Raw genomic sequence first — 24,408 nt, 5'->3', positions numbered from 1 at the left:
AGGTTGTCATACAAAAAAAAATTGAAAAAAATATCTGAAATTAAAGCTTTTTTTTGTTCTGCAGCTCATTGATTAAAATTTTGTTATTCTTTTTTCTAAGCAACTTAGAGATATGATTAGGACATCTTATTAAAGCTGAAGATGTAAGCTTTCCAGCGATATACAATTTATTATAGGTTGTCATACAAAAAAAAATTGAAAAAAATATCTGAAATTAAAGCTTTTTTTTTGTTCTGCAGCTGATTGATTAAAAATTTTTTATTATTTTTTCTAAGCAACTTAGAGATATGATTAAAGCATCTAATTAAAGCTGAAGATGTAAGCTTTCCAACGATATACAATTTATTATAGGTTGTCATACAAAAAAAAATTGAAAAAATATCTGAAATTAAAGCTTTTTTTTTGTTCTGCAGCTCATTGATTAAAAATTTTTTATTCTTTTTTCTAAGCAACTTAGAGATATGATTAAAGCATCTAATTTAAGCTGAAGATGTAAGCTTTCCAGCGATACACAATTTATTATAGGTTGTCATACAAAAAAAAAAAATGGAAAAAAAATATCAGAAATTTAAGCTTTTTTTTTTTGTTCTGCAGCTCATTGATTAAAAATTTTTTTATTCTTTTTTCTAAACAACTTAGAGATATGATTAAAGCATCTTATTAAAACTGAAGATGTAAGCTTTCCAGCGATATACAATTTATTATAGGTTGTCATACAAAAAACAATTCGGAAAAATATCTGAAATTAAAGCTTTTTTTTTGTTCTGCAGCTCATTGATTAAAAAATTTTTATTCTTTTTTCTAAGCAACTTAGAGATATGATTAGGGCATCTAATTAAAGCTGAAGATGTAAGCTCTCCAACGATATACAATTTATTATAGGTTGTCATACAAAAAAAAAAATAAAAAAATATCTGAAATTAAAGCTTTTTTTTTTGTTCTGCAGCTGATTGATTAAAAAATTTTTATTCATTTTTTTATTTATTATTATTTATTTATTAAGTAGCAATAACAGAGTTTCTTTTTACATTTGGTAGTTACAAGTTAGAGATTTAGGATAAATATTTTCCTTTTCAACTATAATTTAAACAAACATATAATGACAATAAGTTGTATAATGAAATTGATATTAATAATTCAAGGGAAAGCTACGAACAAAAACCCTTATTTAACTCTTAAAACTAATATTGCACTCCCACATTAAGTTTTTTTTAAATTATAATGTATATATTAGGTCGCAGTTCCGAAGAAAACAAACATTGCCAAAGGATTCCTTTTAGAAAAGTAAACCATTCGACAAATTCATTCACTCCAAATCTAGAGCCTTTAAATATATATATAAAATGATAATATATATAACGTTATGGTGTTGATAAACATTTAATCAGTTCATTATCAGAGAAGGAACAATTTACATAAAATTTTTGGGTTAAATTTTCAATAAGGGAGTTCAAAAGGTTGACATTGGATTTTTCATGAAGCCTGTAAGTTGAATAACACCATGGTAAATCAAGCATCATTTTTAGAAGTTTGTTTTGGCATATTTGAAGCTTAAGTTTGTGAGTTTTGGCACAATCGTTCCAAACAGGAGCACCGTACAGGAGGATGGATTGGAAAATTAACTTAAACATTAAAATTTTATTTTCTTTGCTAAGTTTAGAACTTCTACATATTAATGGGTAAAGAATTCTTTTATATAGATTTATCTTATCAATAGTAGTAGATATGTTTTTGAAAACTAAATTTTTTGTCTATTATAACACCAAGATATCGACAATGTTCGGACCAGTCAATGTTCACGGTGCCCATTCGAAGCTGTACATTGTTTGGGAGGAAACACGATTTTCGACGTCTTGTAAACCAAATAGCTTGCGTTTTCAAGGGGTTTACCTTAATCTTCCATTTGAAAAAGTATTTTTCTATTGTAGAAAGAGACATTTGCAATGTATGACAAACGTCTAGGAAATATGTACCTGATGTAAAAATAGCCGTGTCGTCAGCAAACATTGCAATACCTATACTGTTTCCCAGATTGGGTAAATCTGAGACAAAGATATTGAAGAGAGTTGGACCAAGTACTGTACCTTGAGGAATTCCATATGGAATATTTTGCAAAGAAGATTTTTCGCTTTGAACTTTTACTAAAAATTTTCTCAAGTCTAAAAAGCTTTGGATAATTTTTACTATACTCATTGGGAAGTTAAATTGTACAAGTTTGTGGATTAATGCGTCGTGCCAGACAGTATCGAAGGCCTTTTCAATATCTAAGAGTACTAAGGCAGTCGACTCTTTATTTTTGAATTTTTCTTTAACATGATTTTTTATTCTGAGAATTTGATGGCTGGTGTTGTGGAAGGGTCTGAATCCAAATTGATAATCAGGAAGAATATTGTTTGCAGCTAAGTGATTATCAAGATTTTCTTTGATTATTTTTTCTAGTATTTTGCTTATAGAGCTCAGTAAGCTTATAGGCCTGTAGCTGTTAGCATCATCCTTTGGTTTGCCAGGCTTTGCAATTGGTAAAACAATAGCAGTTTTCCAGCAATCTGGAAAGTAGCTTAGTTTAAGACAAGCATTGAAAATTGAGGTAAGGTATCGTATGCCTGATACAGGGACAGCTTTCAAAAGTTTGTTACTTATACCGTCCATGCCAGGACATTTTTTGTTTTTTAAGCCTTGAATCAAGTATCTTACTTTACTAGGATTAATTAGATTTGAATCTATTAATTCGACATTTGATTGCGATATAAAAGTAATTGTATTTGCAACTTCAGTTGAAGTGGAATAATCACTATAGTGAGCTGTTGTTTCATGATTTTTTGAAAAATTTGAAGCTAATAAGTTTGCCTTTTCTTTAGCCGTTATTAACAGTTTGTCATGTGTTTTGAGAGGTGGAATACCTGAACCACGTTTTTTGATAATCTTTGTAACTTTCCAAAAAGGTTTACTTGATTTCTCAAAGGACGAAAGAAGATTATTCCAACGTGAGTTTTTGTATTTATCAATTTCTTTTGCTATTTCTATGTTTAAAAGTTTTGTGCTTTTGAGGAAGAAGTCGTAACGATAGCGAAGCCATTTCCTTCTCTCAGAGTTTTTTAGTCTTATCAATAATAAAATATTACTAGGAAGTCGAACCGAATAATTATCCTTTACAGGACACTTAGGTATTGCAAAGTCAGCAGCGCTATTTACCAATGAAACAAAATTACTACACATTGAATCAATTTGGGTTGTGTTTATCGGGGTAGTAGAAATATTATTTAAATTGCAGCTTCTATTAAAAAATGAAGCAAAAAGGTTCCAATTTGCTGCAGAAAATTTGTAGTACAGTCTGATTGGTTTTACTTGTAATTGCAGATTCATATTCATATTGACTGGGAGATGATCAGATCCTAATTTGTTGTAAGTAAATGGTCTGTTACAGTTAGTTGGTATATTTGTAACAAAAAAGTCTAAGGTAGAAGGACTTTTAGATTTAGATGTTGGAACATAGGTATAATTGGGTGGGTATAGTAAAGAGAAATTTGGATGCGTTTCATTGACGTCATACAACACGTTACCCCAGCAATTTGCTCTGAGACAATTCCATAATTGATGGCGACAGTTTATATCGCCACCAAAAATGACTTTGTTTCGATTTCTAAATATTTTACGTAGATCGCTTTTAAATTGAGTTATTTTATCAACAGTTCTATTTCCACCCGGGAAATAGACAGAAAAAATACTCACTTTTGAGTTGTTTTCTAAAAATACATCTACTCCTATTGACTCAATACATCGTAGTTGCAAATGAGGGTGAACCGAGTGATCAATATCATTTCTTATGACAACAGCTACACCTCCTCCTATTTCGTTTCTTCTGTCAAGACGATAACATTTAAAGCTTGGGTGTGAAAATGATTTTTGTTCTTTTAACCAGGTTTCTGTGATTAACGCAATGTCAACTTTATTATCAATAATAAAATTAAAAAATTCTAGTTGCTTTTTTGTGATGCCTCTGGCATTCCAAGTTATAATTTTAAGAGAGTTAGATAACATGATTATTTGAGTAGATATACTTGATGGCAAGAGATGTTATTACATTGAACTGGTCACTTTTGTTATGACAGGCACTAAGCTTAGATAAAACTTCACTCAAAAGAGAATTAATTTCTTCAAAGGAGAATAATGTAGTATTGTTCTCATTTGTATTTGAGAATGATGTTTTGTTTTGACGTTGAACTTGTTTGAGTTGTATAGCTTCCGATGATGAAGGTAATGATGATGGAGCAGCAGAGCGATTTTTATTTATTAGCCTTGGTGGTACAGGAGGGGAGCGTTGGGGTAAGGGAGGAAAGTGAGAAAGAGAATGTGGATCAAAAGTTGTTTGTGCTATTTGTGTAGGTGGTGTGCGCTTGTTGTTTGCTACACGTCGATGGGTGGAGAGTTTTTGACGAATATCCAAGTATTGTTGGCCACTTATACAGTTGGAGTCGGATGACTTGTGAGGTCCATTGCAATTGGCGCATCGAATCACGTCATAAATTGCATTCAGTTGTTTTGTGACTGCCGGCGCAGTTAGCACAAAAACTCTTAATGTGACAGTGCATGGAACCATGTCCATAGAGTTGGCAATTATGACATTGCGTTGTTTTTCCGGGGTTTTGCCTCTTGAAGTCCCATCGAACAAGAGTTCTAAACAAGCATGAATGGCTTCGCTTCAGTTCATTTAATTTTATTGTACCGCGTTCGATGTAAACAATGTAAATGTAGCTTTTAGTTTGTGCATTTGATTTTGAGTTATAAGTGATCATTTTCACATCAATGCACTTTATTCCAGACGAAATATGTTCATCTTTAATCAATTTTTCGGCTATGAGATCAAGACCCGAGAAAACTACTTTAAAAGGTCGCGCTTCTTTTCGCGAGTACGAAAAAAATTGAATTTCTAATTTAACAAGTTCGGCTTTGATTTTTTCAAAGACTTCATTGGGAGATATAATTTTTTGACCGAGAGAAATATTTTTTATAAGATACTTTTCGATCTTTAAGTCACTAAGCATGAGTCGCACTCGTTCACTTGTAGATTTTAGAACCACTATAGGGGGAACACTTTCTTTAATGACGTTGGAACGTTCATTATTATGGTTTACAGACATTTCATCAATATCATTAGCATCAGCCATAAGGCTTTGCAAAGGCTGATAATAGTTTTGGTTATTATTCATTTTATCATGAATATTTCTTTTATTTAAATTTAAATAATGTTTTCTGGGAGGGCAAACATCGCCGTCACCAGAGTCGCAACGAACTCTTTTATAAGAAATTTTAATTCTTTATGCAAAACGCGGTGTGTATGAAAGAATACTTGCACTCACTACAACTGCTAACACAAGAATCACAATGAAGGAAAATTCCGAAAAAGAATTTTTTTTTTTTTTTTATTCATTTTTCTAAGCAACTTAGAGATATGATAAGGGCATCTTATTTAAGCTGAAGATATAAGCTTTCCAACGATTTACAATTTATTATAGGTTGTCATACCAAAAAAAAAAATGGAAAAAAAATATCAGAAATTTAAGCTTTTTTTTTTTGTTCTGCAGCTCATTGATTAAAAATTTTTTTATTCTTTTTTCTAAGCAACTTAGAGATATGATTAAAGCATCTTATTAAAGCTGAAGATGTAAGCTTTCCAGCGATATACAATTTATTATAGGTTGTCATACAAAAAAAAAATATGGAAAAAAAATATCAGAAATTTAAGCTTTTTTTTTTGTTCTGCAGCTCATTGATTAAAAATTTTTTTATTCTTTTTTCTAAGCAACTTAGAGATATGATTAAAGCATCTTATTAAAACTGAAGATGTAAGCTTTCCAGCGATATACAATTTATTATAGGTTGTCATACAAAAAAGAATTCGAAAAATATCTGAAATTAAAGCTTTTTTTTGTTCTGCAGCTCATTGATTAAAAAATTTTTATTCTTTTTTCTAAGCAACTTAGAGATATGATTAGGGCATCTAATTAAAGCTGAAGATGTAAGTTTTCCAACGATATACAATTTATTATAGGTTGTCATACAAAAAAAAAAAATATCTGAAATTAAAGCTTTTTTTTTTGTTCTGCAGCTGATTGATTAAAAAATGTTTATTCATTTTTCTAAGCAACTTAGAGATATGATTTGGGCATCTTATTAAAGCTGAAGATGTTAGCTTTCCAGCGATATACAATTTATTATAGGTTGTCATACCAAAAAAAAAATGGAAAAAAAATATCAGAAATTTAAGCTTTTTTTTTTGTTCTGCAGCTCATTGATTAAAAATTTTTTTATTCTTTTTTCTAAGCAACTTAGAGATATGATTAAAGCATCTTATTAAAACTGAAGATGTAAGCTTTCCAGCGATATACAATTTATTATAGGTTGTCATACAAAAAAAAATTTTAAAAATATCTGAAATTAAAGCTTTTTTTTTTGTTCTGCAGCTGATTGATTTAAAAAAATTTTATTCTTTTTTCTAAGCAACTGAGAGATATGATTAGGGCATCCAATTAAAGCTGAAGATGTAAGCTTTCCAACGATATACAATTTATTATAGGTTGTCATACAAAAAAAAAATGGAAAAAAATATCTGAAATTAAAGCTTTTTTTTTTGTTCTGCAGCTCATTGATTAAAAATTTTTAAATTCTTTTTTCTAAGCAACTGAGAGATATGATTAGGGCATCTAATTAAAGCTGAAGATGTAAGCTTTCCAACGATATACAATTTATTATAGGTTGTCATACAAAACAAAAATTAAAAAAATATCTGAAATTAAAGCTTTTTTTTTTGTTCTGCAGCTGATTGATTAAAAATTTTTTATTCATTTTTCTAAGCAACTGAGATATATGATTTAAGCATCTAATTAAAGCTGAAGATGTAAGCTTTCTAACGATATACAATTTATTATAGGTTGTCATACAAAAAACAATTGAGAAAAATATCTGATATTAAAGCCTTTTTTTTGTTTTGCAGCTGATTGATTAAAAAATTTTTATTCTTTTTTCTAAGCAACTTAGAGATATGATTAAAGCATCTAATTAAAGCTGAAGATGTAAGCTTTCCAACGATATACAATTTATTATAGGTTGTCATACAAAAAAAAAATTTTAATATCTGAAATTAAAGCTTTTTTTTTTGTTCTGCAGCTGATTGATGAAAAAATTTTTATTCTTTTTTCTAAGCAACTGAGAGAGAATAGAAGATGTAAGCTTTCTAACGATATACAATTTATTATAGGTTGTCATACAAAAAACAATTGAGAAAAATATCTGATATTAAAGCTTTTTTTTTGTTCTGCAGCTGATTGATTAAAAAATTTTTATTCTTTATATTATTATAGGTTGTCATACAAAAAAAAAATTTTAAAAAATATCTGAAATTAAAGCTTTTTTTTTGTACTGCAGCTGATTGATTAAAAAAATTTTATTCTTTTTTCCAAGCAACTTTGAGATATGATTAGGGCATATAATTAAAGCTGAAGATGTAAGCTTTCCAACGATATACAATTTATTATAGGTTGTCATACAAAAAAAAAATTGAAAAAAATATCTGAAATTAAAGCTTTTTTTTTGTTCTGCAGCTGATTGATTAAAAAATTTTTATTCTTTTTTCTAAGCAACTTAGAGATATGATTTAAGCCTCTAATTAAAGCTGAAGATGTAAGCTTTCCAACGATATACAATTTATTATAGGTTGTCATACAAAAAAAATTTTTAAAATATCTGAAATTAGGGCTTTTTTTTGTTCTGCAGCTGATTGATTAAAAAATTTTTATTCTTTTTTCTAAGGAACTTAGAGATATGATTAAAGCATTTAATTAAAGCTGAAGATGTAAGCTTTCTAACGATATAAAATATATTATAGGTTGTCATACAAAAAACAATTGAGAAAAATATCTGAAATTAAAGCTTTTTTTTTTGTTCTGCAGCTGATTGATTAAAAAATTTTTATTCTTTTTTCTAAGCAACTTATAGATATGATTAAAGCATCTAATTAAAGCTGAAGATGTAAGCTTTCCAACGATATACAATTTATTATAGGTTGTCATACAAAAAAAAAATTTTTTTAATATCTGAAATTAAAGCTTTTTTTTTGTTCTGCAGCTGATTGATTAAAAAATGATTATTCTTTTTTCTAAGCAACTTAGAGATATGATAAAAGCATTTAATTAAAGCTGAAGATGTAAGCTTTCCAACGATATACAATTTATTATAGGTTGTCATACAAAAAAAAATTAAAAAAATATCTGAAATTAAAGCTTTTTTTTGTTCTGCAGCTGATTGATTAAAAAATGTTTATTCTTTTTTCTAAGCATTTTAGAGATATGATTAGGGCATCTAATTAAAGCTGAAGATGTAAGTTTTCCAACGATATACAATTTATTATAGGTTGTCATACAAAAAAAAATTTAAAAAATATCTGAAATTAAAGCTTTTTTTTTTGTTCTGCAGCTGATCGATTAAAAATTTTTTATTCTTTTTTCTAAGCAACTTAGAGATATGATTAGGGCATCGAATAAAAGCTGAAGATGTAAGCTTTCCAACGACATACAATTTATTATAGGTTGTCATACAAAAAAAAAATTGAAAAAAATATCTGAAATTAAAGCTTTTTTTTTTGCTCTGCAGCTCATTGATTAAAAATTTTGTATGCTTTTTTCTAAGCAACTTAGAGATATGATTAAAGCATCTATTTAAAGCTGAAGATGTAAGCTTTACAGCGATATACAATTTATTATAGGTTGTCATACAAATAAAAATTGAAAAAAATATCTGAAATGAAAGTTTTTTTTTGTTCTGCAGCTGATTGATTAAAAAATTTTTATTCTTTTTTCTAAGCAACTTAGAGACATGATTAGGGCATCGAATAAAAGCTGAAGATGTAAGCTTTCCAAGGATATACAATTTATTATAGGTTGTCATACAAAAAAAAAATTTTTTAAATATCTGAAATTAAAGCTTTTTTTTTGTTCTGCAGCTGATTGATTAAAAAATTTGTATTCTTTTTTCTAAGCAACTTTGAGATATGATTAGGGCATATAATTAAAGCTGAAGATGTAAGCTTTCCAACGATATACAATTTATTATAGGTTGTCATACAAAAAAAAAATTGAAAAAAATATCTGAAATTAAAGCTTTTTTTTTGTTCTGCAGCTGATTGATTAAAAAATTTTTATTCTTTTTTCTAAGCAACTTAGAGATATGATTTAAGCCTCTAATTAAAGCTGAAGATGTAAGCTTTCCAACGATATACAATTTATTATAGGTTGTCATACAAAAAAAAATTTTAAAATATCTGAAATTAGGGCTTTTTTTTTGTTCTGCAGCTGATTGATTAAAAAATTTTTATTCTTTTTTCTAAGGAACTTAGAGATATGATTAGGGCATCTAATTAAAGCTGAAGATGTAAGCTTTCTAACGATATAAAATATATTATAGGTTGTCATACAAAAAACAATTGAGAAAAATATCTGAAATTAAAGCTTTTTTTTTTGTTCTGCAGCTGATTGATTAAAAAATTTTTATTCTTTTTTCTAAGCAACTTATAGATATGATTAAAGCATCTAATTAAAGCTGAAGATGTAAGCTTTCCAACGATATACAATTTATTATAGGTTGTCATACAAAAAAAAAATTTTTTTAATATCTGAAATTAAAGCTTTTTTTTTGTTCTGCAGCTGATTGATTAAAAAATGATTATTCTTTTTTCTAAGCAACTTAGAGATATGATAAAAGCATTTAATTAAAGCTGAAGATGTAAGCTTTCCAACGATATACAATTTATTATAGGTTGTCATACAAAAAAAAATTAAAAAAATATCTGAAATTAAAACTTTTTTTTGTTCTGCAGCTGATTGATTAAAAAATGTTTATTCTTTTTTCTAAGCAACTTAGAGATATGATTAGGGCATCTAATTAAAGCTGAAGATGTAAGTTTTCCAACGATATACAATTTATTATAGGTTGTCATACAAAAAAAAATTAAAAAAATATCTGAAATTAAAGCTTTTTTTTTGTTCTGCAGCTGATCGATTAAAAATTTTGTATGCTTTTTTCTAAGCAACTTAGAGATATGATAAGGGCATCGAATAAAAGCTGAAGATGTAAGCTTTCCAACGACATACAATTTATTATAGGTTGTCATACAAAAAAAAAATTGAAAAAAATATCTGAAATTAAAGCTTTTTTTTTTTGCTCTGCAGCTCATTGATTAAAAATTTTGTATGCTTTTTTCTAAGCAACTTAGAGATATGATTAAAGCATCTATTTAAAGCTGAAGATGTAAGCTTTCCAGCGATAAACAATTTATTATAGGTTGTCATACAAATAAAAATTGAAAAAAATATCTAAAATTAATGTTTTTTTTTTGTTCTGCAGCTCATTGATTAAAAAAATTTGAATTCTTTTTTCTAAGCAACTTTGAGATATGATAAAGGCATCTTATTAAAGCTGAAAATGTAAGCTTTCCAACGATATACAATTTATTATAAGTTGTCAAACAAAAAAAAATTGAAAACAATATCTGAAATTAAAGCTTTTTTTTTGTTCTGCAGCTGATTGATTAAAAATTTTTATTTTGTTTTCTAAGCAGCTTAGAGATATGATTAGGGCATCTTATTAAAGCTGAAGATGTAAGCTTTCCAACGATATACAATTTATTATAGGTTGTCATACAAAAAAAAAATTGAAAAAAATATCTGAAATTAAAGCTTTTTTTTGTTCTGCAGCTCATTGATTAAAAATTTTGTATTCTTTTTTCTAAGCAGCTTAGAGATATGATTAGGTTATTTAATTAAAGCTGAAGATGTAAGCTTTCCAACGATATACAATTTATTATAGGTTGTCATACAAAAAAAAAATTGAAAAAAATATCTGAAATTAAAGCTTTTTTTTTGTTCTGCAGCTGATTGATTAAAAAATTTTTATTCTTTTTTCTAAGCAACTTAGAGATATGATTAGGGCATCTTATTAAAGCTGAAGATGTAAGCTTTCCAACGATATACAACTTATTATAGGTTGTCATACAAAAAAAAAATTAAAAAAATATCTGAAATTAAAGCTTTTTTTTTTGTTCTGCAGCTCATTGATTAAAAATTGTTTATTCTTTTTTCTAAGCAACTTAGAGATATGATTAAAGCATCTAATGAAAGCTAAAGATGTAGGCTTTCCAGCGATATACAATTTATTATAGGTTGTCATACAAAAAAAAATTGAAAAAAATATCTGAAATTAAAGCTTTTTTTTTGTTCTGCAGCTCATTGATTAAAAATTTTTTATTCTTTTTTCTAAGCAACTGAGAGATATGATTTAAGCATCTTATTAAAGCTGAAGATGTAAGCTTTCCAACGATATACAATTTATTATAGGTTGTCATACAATAAAAAATTGAAAAAAATAACTGAAATTAAAGCTTTTTTTTTGTTCTGCAGCTCATTGATTAAAAATTTTTTATTGCTTTTTTCTAAGCAACTGAGAGATAAGATAAGAGCATGTTATTAAAGCTGAAGATGTAAGCTTTCCAACGATACACAATTTATTATAGGTTGTCATACAAAAAAAAATTGAAAAAAATATCTGAAATTAAAGCTTTTTTTTTTTTGCTCTGCAGCTGATTGATTAAAAAATTTTTATTATTTTTTCTAAGCAACTGAGAGATAAGATAAGGGCATCTAATTAAAGCTGAAGATGTAAGTTTTCCAACGATATACAATTTATTATAGGTTGTCATACAAAGAAAAATTGAAAAAAATATCTGAAATTAAAGCTTTTTTTTTTGTTCTGCAGCTCATTGGTTAAAAATTTTGTATGCTTTTTTCTAAGCAACTTAGAGATATGATTAGGGCATCTAATTAAAGCTGAAGATGTAAGCTTTCCAGCGATATACAATTTATTATAGGTTGTCATACAAATAAAAATTGAAAAAAATATCTAAAATTAATGTTTTTTTTTTGTTCTGCAGCTCATTGATTAAAAATTTTTATTCTTTTTTCTAAGCAACTTAGAGATATGATTAGGGCATCTAATTAAAGCTAAAAATGTAAGCTTTCCAACTAAATACAATTTATTATAGGTTGTCACACAAAAAAAAATTAAAAAAATATCTGAAATTAAAGCTTTTTTTTTGTTCTGCAGCTGATTGATTAAAAAAATTTTATTCTTTTTTCTAAGCAACTTAGAGATATGATTAGGGCATCTTATTAAAGCTGAAGATGTAAGCTTTCCAATGATATACAATTTATTATAAGTTGTCATACAAAAAAAAATGGACAAAAAATATCTGAAATTAAAGCTTTTTTTTTGTTCTGCAGCTCATTGATTAAAATTTTTTTATTCTTTTTTCTAAGCAACTGAGAGATATGACTTAAGCATCTAATTAAAGCTGAAGATGTAAGCTTTCAAACGATATACAATTTATTATAGGTTGTCATACAAAAAAAAATTGAAAAAAATAACTAAAATTAAATCTTTTTTTTTTGTTCTGCAGCTCATTGATTAAAAATTTTGTATTGTTTTTTTCTATGCAACTGAGAGATAAGATAAGAGCATGTTATTAAAGCTGAAGATGTAAGCTTTCCAACGATATACAATTTATTATAGGTTGTCATACAAAAAAAAAATTGAAAAAAATATCTGAAATTAAAGCTTTTTTTTTTTTGTTCTGCAGCTGATTGATTAAAAAATTTTTATTATTTTTTCTAAGCAACTGAGAGATATGATAAGGGCATCTTATTAAAGCTTTCCAACGATATACAATTTATTATAGGTTGTCATACAAAAAAAAAAAATTAAAAAAATATCTGAAATTAAAGCTTTTTTTTGTTCTGCAGCTGATTGATTAAAAAATTTTTATTATTTTTTCTAAGCAACTGAGAGATATGATAAGGGCATCTTATTTAAGCTTTCCAACGATATACAATTTATTATAGGTTGTCATACAAAAAAAAAAAATTAAAAAAATATCTGAAATTAAAGCTTTTTTTTGTTCTGCAGCTGATTGATTAAAAAATTTTTATTCTTTTTTCTAAGCAACTGAGAGATAAGATAAGAGCATGTTATTAAAGCTGAAGATGTAAGCTTTCCAACGATACACAATTTATTATAGGTTGTCATACAAAAAAAAATTGAAAAAAATATCTGAAATTAAAGCTTTTTTTTTTTTGCTCTGCAGCTGATTGATTAAAAAATTTTTATTATTTTTTCTAAGCAACTGAGAGATAAGATAAGGGCATCTAATTAAAGCTGAAGATGTAAGTTTTCCAACGATATACAATTTATTATAGGTTGTCATACAAAGAAAAATTGAAAAAAATATCTGAAATTAAAGCTTTTTTTTTTGTTCTGCAGCTCATTGGTTAAAAATTTTGTATGCTTTTTTCTAAGCAACGTAGAGATATGATTAGGGCATCTAATTAAAGCTGAAGATGTAAGCTTTCCAGCGATATACAATTTATTATAGGTTGTCATACAAATAAAAATTGAAAAAAATATCTAAAATTAATGTTTTTTTTTTGTTCTGCAGCTCATTGATTAAAAATTTTTATTCTTTTTTCTAAGCAACTTAGAGATATGATTAGGGCATCTAATTAAAGCTAAAAATGTAAGCTTTCCAACTAAATACAATTTATTATAGGTTGTCACACAAAAAAAATTAAAAAAATATCTGAAATTAAAGCTTTTTTTTTGTTCTGCAGCTCATTGGTTAAAAATTTTGTATGCTTTTTTCTAAGCAACTTAGAGATATGATTAGGGCATCTAATTAAAGCTGAAGATGTAAGAGATAAGATAAGAGCATGTTATTAAAGCTGAAGATGTAAGCTTTCCAACGATACACAATTTATTATAGGTTGTCATACAAAAAAAAATTGAAAAAAATATCTGAAATTAAAGCTTTTTTTTTTTTGCTCTGCAGCTGATTGATTAAAAAATTTTTATTATTTTTTCTAAGCAACTGAGAGATAAGATAAGGGCATCTAATTAAAGCTGAAGATGTAAGTTTTCCAACGATATACAATTTATTATAGGTTGTCATACAAAGAAAAATTGAAAAAAATATCTGAAATTAAAGCTTTTTTTTTTGTTCTGCAGCTCATTGGTTAAAAATTTTGTATGCTTTTTTCTAAGCAACTTAGAGATATGATAAGGGCATCTAATTAAAGCTGAAGATGTAAGCTTTCCAGCGATATACAATTTATTATAGGTTGTCATACAAATAAAAATTGAAAAAAATATCTAAAATTAATGTTTTTTTTTTGTTCTGCAGCTCATTGATTAAAAATTTTTATTCTTTTTTCTAAGCAACTTAGAGATATGATTAGGGCATCTAATTAAAGCTAAAAATGTAAGCTTTCCAACTAAATACAATTTATTATAGGTTGTCACACAAAAAAAAATTAAAAAAATATCTGAAATTAAAGCTTTTTTTTTGTTCTGCAGCTGATTGATTAAAAAAATTTTATTCTTTTTTCTAAGCAACTTAGAGATATGATTAGGGCATCTTATTAAAGCTGAAGATGTAAGCTTTCCAATGATATACAATTTATTATAAGTTGTCATACAAAAAAAAATGGACAAAAAATATCTGAAATTAAAGCTTTTTTTTTGTTCTGCAGCTCATTGATTAAAATTTTTTTATTCTTTTTTCTAAGCAACTGAGAGATATGATTTAAGCATCTAATTAAAGCTGAAGATGTAAGCTTTCAAACGATATACAATTTATTATAGGTTGTCATACAAAAAAAAATTGAAAAAAATAACTAAAATTAAATCTTTTTATTTGTTCTGCAGCTCATTGATTAAAAATTTTTTATTGTTTTTTTCTATGCAACTGAGAGATAAGATAAGAGCATGTTATTAAAGCTGAAGATGTAAGCTTTCCAACGATATACAATTTATTATAGGTTGTCATACAAAAAAAAAATTGAAAAAAATATCTGAAATTAAAGCTTTTTTTTTTTTGTTCTGCAGCTGATTGATTAAAAAATTTTTATTATTTTTTCTAAGCAACTGAGAGATATGATAAGGGCATCTTATTAAAGCTTTCCAACGATAAACAATTTATTATAGGTTGTCATACAAAAAAAAAAAATTAAAAAAATATCTGAAATTAAAGCTTTTTTTTGTTCTGCAGCTGATTGATTAAAAAATTTTTATTATTTTTTCTAAGCAACTGAGAGATATGATAAGGGCATCTTATTAAAGCTTTCCAACGATATACAATTTATTATAGGTTGTCATACAAAAAAAAAAAATTAAAAAAATATCTGAAATTAAAGCTTTTTTTTGTTCTGCAGCTGATTGATTAAAAAATTTTTATTCTTTTTTCTAAGCAACTGAGAGATAAGATAAGAGCATGTTATTAAAGCTGAAGATGTAAGCTTTCCAACGATACACAATTTATTATAGGTTGTCATACAAAAAAAAATTGAAAAAAATATCTGAAATTAAAGCTTTTTTTTTTTTGCTCTGCAGCTGATTGATTAAAAAATTTTTATTATTTTTTCTAAGCAACTGAGAGATAAGATAAGGGCATCTAATTAAAGCTGAAGATGTAAGTTTTCCAACGATATACAATTTATTATAGGTTGTCATACAAAGAAAAATTGAAAAAAATATCTGAAATTAAAGCTTTTTTTTTTGTTCTGCAGCTCATTGGTTAAAAATTTTGTATGCTTTTTTCTAAGCAACGTAGAGATATGATTAGGGCATCTAATTAAAGCTGAAGATGTAAGCTTTCCAGCGATATACAATTTATTATAGGTTGTCATACAAATAAAAATTGAAAAAAATATCTAAAATTAATGTTTTTTTTTTGTTCTGCAGCTCATTGATTAAAAATTTTGTATGCTTTTTTCTAAGCAACTTAGAGATATGATTAGGGCATCTAATTAAAGCTAAAAATGTAAGCTTTCCAACTAAATACAATTTATTATAGGTTGTCACACAAAAAAAAATTAAAAAAATATCTGAAATTAAAGCTTTTTTTTTGTTCTGCAGCTGATTGATTAAAAAAATTTTATTCTTTTTTCTAAGCAACTTAGAGATATGATTAGGGCATCTTATTAAAGCTGAAGATGTAAGCTTTCCAATGATATACAATTTATTATAAGTTGTCATACAAAAAAAAATGGACAAAAAATATCTGAAATTAAAGCTTTTTTTTTGTTCTGCAGCTCATTGATTAAAATTTTTTTATTCTTTTTTCTAAGCAACTGAGAGATATGATTTAAGCATCTTATTAAAGCTGAAGATGTAAGCTTTCAAACGATATACAATTTATTATAGGTTGTCATACAAAAAAAAATTGAAAAAAATAACTAAAATTAAATCTTTTTTTTTGTTCTGCAGCTCATTGATTAAAAATTTTTTATTGTTTTTTTCTATGCAACTGAGAGATAAGATAAGAGCATGTTATTAAAGCTGAAGATGTAAGCTTTCCAACGATATACAATTTATTATAGGTTGTCATACAAAAAAAAAATTGAAAAAAATATCTGAAATTAAAGCTTTTTTTTTTTGTTCTGCAGCTGATTGATTAAAAAATTTTTATTATTTTTTCTAAGCAACTGAGAGATATGATAAGGGCATCTTATTAAAGCTTTCCAACGATATACAATTTATTATAGGTTGTCATACAAAAAAAAAAAAATTAAAAAAATATCTGAAATTAAAGCTTTTTTTTGTTCTGCAGCTGATTGATTAAAAAATTTTTATTCTTTTTTCTAAGCAACTGAGAGATATGATTTAAGCATCTAATTAAAGCTGAAGATACAATTTATTATTATTGTAATTAAAATGCTTTGGCTTCGAATAAAAATAACAATTAGTAAGAATTTATTAATTCAACTTATTCTCACAATGTTTAGAATCGGAATGAAAATTTATAAAATTTAATTTGATTACTTTTAAGAAATCGATTGCTTGAGTTTCTACACCCTCTCTCAATCGAGCATTTATTCTGTCAAATTAAGTTTTGTTCTCAAATTTAAGAAATGTACAGGATCCATCGCTTTAGTAAAGATGTCAGCTTGTTGTTCTTTTGTCCCGATTGATTCAACTTTTATTAATTTTTTTTCAATACTGTCTCTTACAAAATGATGTTTTATATCGATGTGTTTTGCTCGTTTGCTTTCTAAATTGTGGGCCATGCCAATGCATCTTCTATTGTCTTCAAAAATAAAAGTTGGTTCGTCTCTGATCTCTTTTAAATCTTGCAATAAACCTCTTAGCCATATACCTTCTGTTGTAGCTGAACTTAAGGCTATATATTCAGCTTCGCTTGAAGAGGTAGCTACAGTTGTTTGTTTCTTGCTACACCAGGACACTGTACTTCCATAGACCTTAAACACATACCCACTTACAGACTTCCTGTCTACTATATCAGATGCCCAGTCGGCATCAGCAAATCCAATAATTGGTTGATTATTGTCACATCTAATTTTTAGTTTTAAGTTCTTTGTACCTTTTAAGTATCGTACTATTCTTTTCAGATGTTGCCAATGTATGTCAGATGGATTTTGTTGGTATCTTCCCATAAAACTGACTGCATAACATATGTCTGGTCTTGTACAAAGCATTATATACATAATGCTTCCGAGAAGTTCACGGTATGGTTTTTGACAATTTTCACTTGTTGTATTTGCTTGAAGTTGCAAGCCTTTCTCCATTGGACTTTTGACAGGGTTGCATTCTATCATACCAAACTTCTGAAGAATTTTGTCGATACTAGTTTCTTGAGATATTTTTAAACCATCATCATCGATATCTATTTTCATACCCAGAAAAAATCTTAACGGACCAGAGTCCGACATTTCAAATCGAGAAGAGAGTTCACTTTTAAGTTTCTCTATCGATGTGATTTTCTCACCAACAATTAGGAGGTCGTCAACGTATATCAGTAGGAACAAAATATCTTTGTCAAATCTTGTATATAAGCAACTATCATGACTTGAACGCTTAAATCCAATAGAGACCAAATGTTCATTAAGTTTCTGATTCCAGCATCGGGGAGACTGTTTTAAGCCATAAATTGACTTAAGAAGCTTACATGCTTTTCCCTCTCTGGCTGGAACACCGTCTGGAACAGCCATATAAATATCTTCATTCAGATCTCCATGGAGAAATGCTGTCTTAACATCAAGTTGATGAAAATGGAACTTTTTATGTACGCCGATTGCCAACAAAACACGAATTGTGGTTAACTTTGCAACTGTAGCATATGTCTCGGTGTAATCTATTCCATATTTCTGTAAAAATCCCTTCACAACCAAACGAGCTTTGTATTTGATTTGGTTGCCATGTTCATTTTCCTTAATAGTGAAGATCCACTTCGACTGCAAAAGTTTTGTGTTCAAAGGAGTATCGACAATCTCCCAAACGCAATTTTTCTTCATGGATGCAAGTTCGGCCTCAACAGCTTTCTTCCATAGATCTGAATCCGTCCGGTTCAGAATATCATTGTAATAATCAGGTGGATCTGTAGGGAAAATACCAGCAGCAGAATTTGCCCTTGAATTCATAATAAAATCTAGGAACTTACTTGGTAGCCTGCGCTCCCTTTCACTGCGCCTCACAATCTCCGTTTGGTGATTGATATCTGTTTGTGAAGGGAGCGCAATAGCAGCTTCATCCAATTCCGGATCATCTTCTTCTAGTAGTTGGTTTGTTTCAATTACATGTTCCTCATTTTGCGAAACTTGTGTATCTGACGTGTTAGCCACAGCATTGTTTTGAAATTCTTCTTCCCTCTCTTGCTCGTGGCTCCATAGGATATACTTTGGCTTTTCTCTTGTATCGACTTGTTTTTCAATGGTTTTAAATGGAAAATTAAACTCATCAAATTTTACATCGCGAGAGATCTTAATTTTTCTTGTTTCCATATCCCAGAGTCGGTATCCGTTCGTAGCATATCCTACCATAACTGACTTTCTGCTTCTTGGTTCAAGTTTTTTTCGACATTGAGTTGGGATCCAAGCATACGCCTTACAACCAAATACTCTTAGCTTTTTGAGATTTGGTTTTGACCCAAACCATAATTCGGTTGGAGTCATCGAACCTTCTAAACAACGGGTTGGACTCCGGTTGATCGTATAGACGGCAGTAAGTGCAGCTTCATTCCACATTTCATTTGGGACACTTGATTCGATTAATAAAACTCTTATTGTTTCAGTAAGAGTTCGATTAAACCTCTCAGCAACGATATTTTGTTGAGGAGAATATGCAACTGTTGATTCAACTTGAATTCCTTTTTGTTTATACCAAGAATTTTGTTATTTGGATAAATATTCTCGCCCTTGATCAATAGTCAGTTTTGATATTGAACAATTAAACATAGCGGTCGACAAAGCTTCATAATCTTTGAACGCTTGAAACACATCTGACTTGTTCTTCATCAAGAAAATCATGGCAAAATGACTAAAATCGTCAATAAAAGAAACAAAATATTTCGAACCGTCATATGCAATTGGACTTAATGGACCGCAAACATCTGAATGTATTCGTTCGAGAGCTCGCCTAGCTCTATTACGGGTTCCATTAAAGGGTTCTCGTACCTGTTTTCCTTCAATGCATACGTCACAAAAATCAATTTTGGACCTTTGAATATTGCTTGAAATTAGATTCGTCTTGGCAAGGACATCCATTCTTTGCTTACTGATGTGTCCAAGACGACGATGCCATAACAAAGATTCATCTTTTGAACATATATTAACCTTTGCTTCATTGATTTCTACTTCAAGTTCATACAAGTTCGCTCTTAAGTATGCTGTCGCTATAAGTTCGTTGTTACTAAAAATTAAAGCCTTGTGTCCACAAAACTTGACTTCAGCTCCAGCATTCGTTAATTTACTTACTGAAAGTAAATTGTCTCTTAGCTCAGGTGTATATAGAACGTTTTTAATCGTGAGCTCAGTTTTATTATCGCTCAATTCTTTGATTTGTCCCATTTTGTGTGCTACCAAGGATTGATCGTCTTTGGCAACATTTATTTCAATGGGAAATTTCAATTCGGACATCTATAAAAAATACCATTTCTCATTAGCGAGATGATCGCTAGCTCCAGAATCTAGCTTGAAAACAATCTTTTTGCATTGTTTATCTGTTGGACATTTTCTATCCGCCATGAAGCAAAAACCTTTGTGGCTTGCGGTTTGAGCTTCTTTTGCATAGCAATCTTTAGCTTGGTGACCAAATTTGTTGCATTTAAAACATTTGCCATTAAATTTCTTTTTCTTGTAGTTCTTCTTTTTACTCGAAAAGGCTATTGATTCTTGAAAATCTTCACCTTGGCGATCATTAAGTTTCAGTTCTTCAGCTTTCAATCTTTCTTTGACCATAGACAATGAAAGTTTCTTTTCGTCTAAGTTCTGAAGAGCTGTAACCAAAGCATCAAATTTTTCTGGCAACGTTAAAAATAGTTGGGTTAGGACATCATTATCTTCCATATTTGCCCCAGCCATTTTCAGTTGACGAACCAAATTTTCGAAGGTAACCAAATGTGATGTTATTGAATCGCTACTTTTCATTCGCAGCTTTATTAGTTGCTTTCTTAGTAAATGCTGGTTAACCATCGAAGTTTTAGCGAATGTAGACTCCAGGTTGAGCCACATCAATTTTGCAGTTTCTTGATCTCTCACATAACTGAGATAATCAGAATGAATAAAACTAACCAAACAATGTTTAGCTATTTTATCTCTCTTCATAAACTCGCTTCTTGGACCTGCTTCTTCCGGGGGTTCGTCGGTTAGAACGTCCCACAAATTTTTCGATTCCAATTGAATTTTCATTCGAAATTGCCAATCATCATATCCACAACCGTTAAATTGTGGAATAGATTGCACATAATCTTTATTGTCGCCCATAACCTATTGTAATTAAAATGCTTTGGCTTCGAATAAAAATAACAATTAGTAAGAATTTATTAATTCAACTTATTCTCACAAAGTTTAGAATCGGAATGAAAATTTATAAAATTTAATTTGATTACTTTTAAGAAATCGATTGCTTGAGTTTCTACAATTATAAATTGTAATACAAAAAAAAATTGAAAAAAATATCTGAAATTAAAGCTTTTTTTTTGTTCTGCAGCTCATTGATTAAAAATTTTTTATTCTTTTTTCTAAGCAACTGAGAGATATGATTTAAGCATCTAATTAAAGCTGAAGATGTAAGCTTTCCAATGATATACAATTTATTATAGGTTGCCATACAAAAAAAATTAAAAAAATATCTGAAATTAAAGCTTTTTTTTTTGTTCTGCAGCTCATTGATTAAAAATTTTGTATGCTTTTTTCTAAGCAACTTAAAGATATGATTAAAGCATCTAATTAAAGCTGAAGATGTAAGCTTTCCAGCGATATACAATTTATTATAGGTTGTCATACAAATAAAAATTGAAAAAAATATCTAAAATTAATGTTTTTTTTTTGTTCTGCAGCTCATTGATTAAAAAATTTTTATTCTTTTTGCTAAACAACTTAGAGATATGATTAAGGCATCTAATTAAAGCTGAAGATGTAAGCTTTCCAACGATATACAATTTATTATAGGTTGTCATACAAAAAAAAATTAAAAAAATATCTGAAATTAAAGCTTTTTTTTGTTCTGCAGCTGATTGATTAAACATTTTTTATTCTTTTTTCTAAGCAGCTTAGAGATATGATTAGGGCATCTTATTAAAGCTGAAGATGTAAGCTTTCCAACGATATACAATTTATTATAGGTTGTCATACAAAAAAAAATTAAAAAAATATCTGAAATTAAAGCTTTTTTTTTGTTCTGCTGCTCATTGATTAAAAAATTTTTATTCTTTTTTCTAAGAAACTGAGAGATATGATTAGTGCATCTAATTAAAGCTGAAGATGTAAGTTTTCCAACGATATACAATTTATTATAGGTTGCCATACAAAAAAAAAATTTAAAAAAATAACTGAAATTAAAGCTTTTTTTTTTTGTTCTGCAGCTCATTGATTAAAAATTTTGTATTCTTTTTTCTAAGCAACTTAGAGATATGATTAGGGCATTTAATTAAAGCTGAAGATGTAAGCTTTCCAACGATATACAATTCTGCTGCTCATTGATTAAAAAATTTTTATTCTTTTTTCTAAGAAACTGAGAGATATGATTAGTGCATCTAATTAAAGCTGAAGATGTAAGTTTTCCAACGATATACAATTTATTATAGGTTGTCATACAAAAAAAAAATTTAAAAAAATAACTGAAATTAAAGCTTTTTTTTTTTGTTCTGCAGCTCATTGATTAAAAATTTTGTATTCTTTTTTCTAAGCAACTTAGAGATATGATTAGGGCATTTAATTAAAGCTGAAGATGTAAGCTTTCCAACGATATACAATTTATTATAGGTTGTCATACAAAAAAAAATGGACAAAAAATATCTGAAATTAAAGCTTTTTTTTTGTTCTGCAGCTGATTGATTAAAAAATTTTTATTCTTTTTTCTAAGCAACTTAGAGATATGATTAAAGCATCTAATTAAAGCTGAAGATGTAAGCTTTCCAACGATATACAACTTATTATAGGTTGTCGTACAAAAAAAAAAATTAACCCTAGTTTACCGCACGCAAAATAATGCAATAACCAAACTTGGGGGTTCGCGCGAACCCCAAAGCTTTTATGCAATTCTTATTGTTCATTATCAACAATTTGATGCATTGTCTCTTTCTGTTATTGTTTAAGGTGACAGTTGCGGTGTCTTTTTATGATAACACGTATATACAACAGGTATATTTTTGCCAAAATATACCTAATAAAAATTGTTGAAAATAGTCCATTTAAAATCTTGGGGTTCGCATGAACCCCAAGTTTAGTTTGTGACTTTTTTTGAGAAAAAAATTCCAGAAAATTATATAAAACCGCTTTTATGGAAAAAAGACAAAAAACGTAAACAAGAATGAATTTCGTTCACTGAGTTTTCATCCCAAGTGGAAAAAACGATTTAGAAAAAGTTATAACCATTTAAACATGCGTTGGGGTTAGGACGAACCCCAATTTGTAAACTAGGGTTAAAAAAATATCTGAAATTAAAGCTTTTTTTTTTTGTTCTGCAGCTCATTGATTAAAAATTTTTTATTCTTTTTTCTAAGCAACTGAGAGATATGATTTAAGCATCTTATTAAAGCTGAAGATGTAAGCTTTCAAACGATATACAATTTATTATAGGTTGTCATACAAAAAAAAAATTGAAAAAAAAACTGAAATTAAAGCTTTTTTTTTGTTCTGCAGCTCATTGATTAAAAATTTTTTATTCTTTTTTCTAAGCAACTGAGAGATATGATTTAAGCATCTTATTAAAGCTGAAGATGTAAGCTTTCAAACGATATACAATTTATTATAGGTTGTCATACAAAAAAAAAATTGAAAAAAAAACTGAAATTAAAGCTTTTTTTTTGTTCTGCAGCTCATTGATTAAAAATTTTTTATTCTTTTTTCTAAGCAACTTAGAGATATGATTAAAGCATCTAATTAAAGCTAAAGATGTAAGCTTTCCAGCGATATACAATTTATTATAGGTTGTCATACAAAAAAAAATTGAAAAAAATATCTGAAATTAAAGCTTTTTTTTTGTTCTGCAGCTCATTGATTAAAAATTTTTTATTCTTTTTTCTAAGCAACTGAGAGATATGATTTAAGCATCTTATTAAAGCTGAAGATGTAAGCTTTCAAACGATATACAATTTATTATAGGTTGTCATACAAAAAAAAAATTGAAAAAAAAACTGAAATTAAAGCTTTTTTTTTGTTCTGCAGCTCATTGATTAAAAATTTTTTATTGTTTTTTCTAAACAACTGAGAGATAAGATAAGAGCATGTTATTAAAGCTGCAGATGTAAGCTTTCCAACGATATACAATTTATTATAGGTTGTCATACAAAAAAAAAATTAAAAAAATATCTGAAATTAAAGCTTTTTTTTTTGTTCTGCAGCTTATTGATTAAAAAATTTTTATTCTTTTTTCTAAGCAACTGAGAGATAAGATAAGGGCATCTAATTTAAGCTGAAGATGTAATTTTTCCAACGATATACAATTTATTATAGGTTGTCATACAAAAAAAAAATTAAAAAAATATCTGAAATTAAAGCTTTTTTTTTTTGTTCTGCAGCTCATTGATTAAAAAATTTTTATTATTTTTTCTAAGCAACTGAGAGATATGATAAGGGCATATTATTAAAGCTGAAGATGTAAGCTTTCCAACGATATACAATTTATTATAGGTTGTCATACAAAAAAAAAATTAAAAAAATATCTGAAATTAAAGCTTTTTTTTTTTGTTCTGCAGCTCATTGATTAAAAAATTTTTATTATTTTTTCTAAGCAACTGAGAGATATGATAAGGAAATCTTATTAAAGCTGAAGATGTAAGCTTTCCAGCGATATACA

This window comes from Episyrphus balteatus, chromosome 4 (assembly GCF_945859705.1).
Source record: "Episyrphus balteatus chromosome 4, idEpiBalt1.1, whole genome shotgun sequence".
In the NCBI taxonomy this organism is placed as follows: Eukaryota; Metazoa; Arthropoda; class Insecta; order Diptera; family Syrphidae; genus Episyrphus; species Episyrphus balteatus.
Note: the sequence above shows the minus strand (reverse complement) of the source record.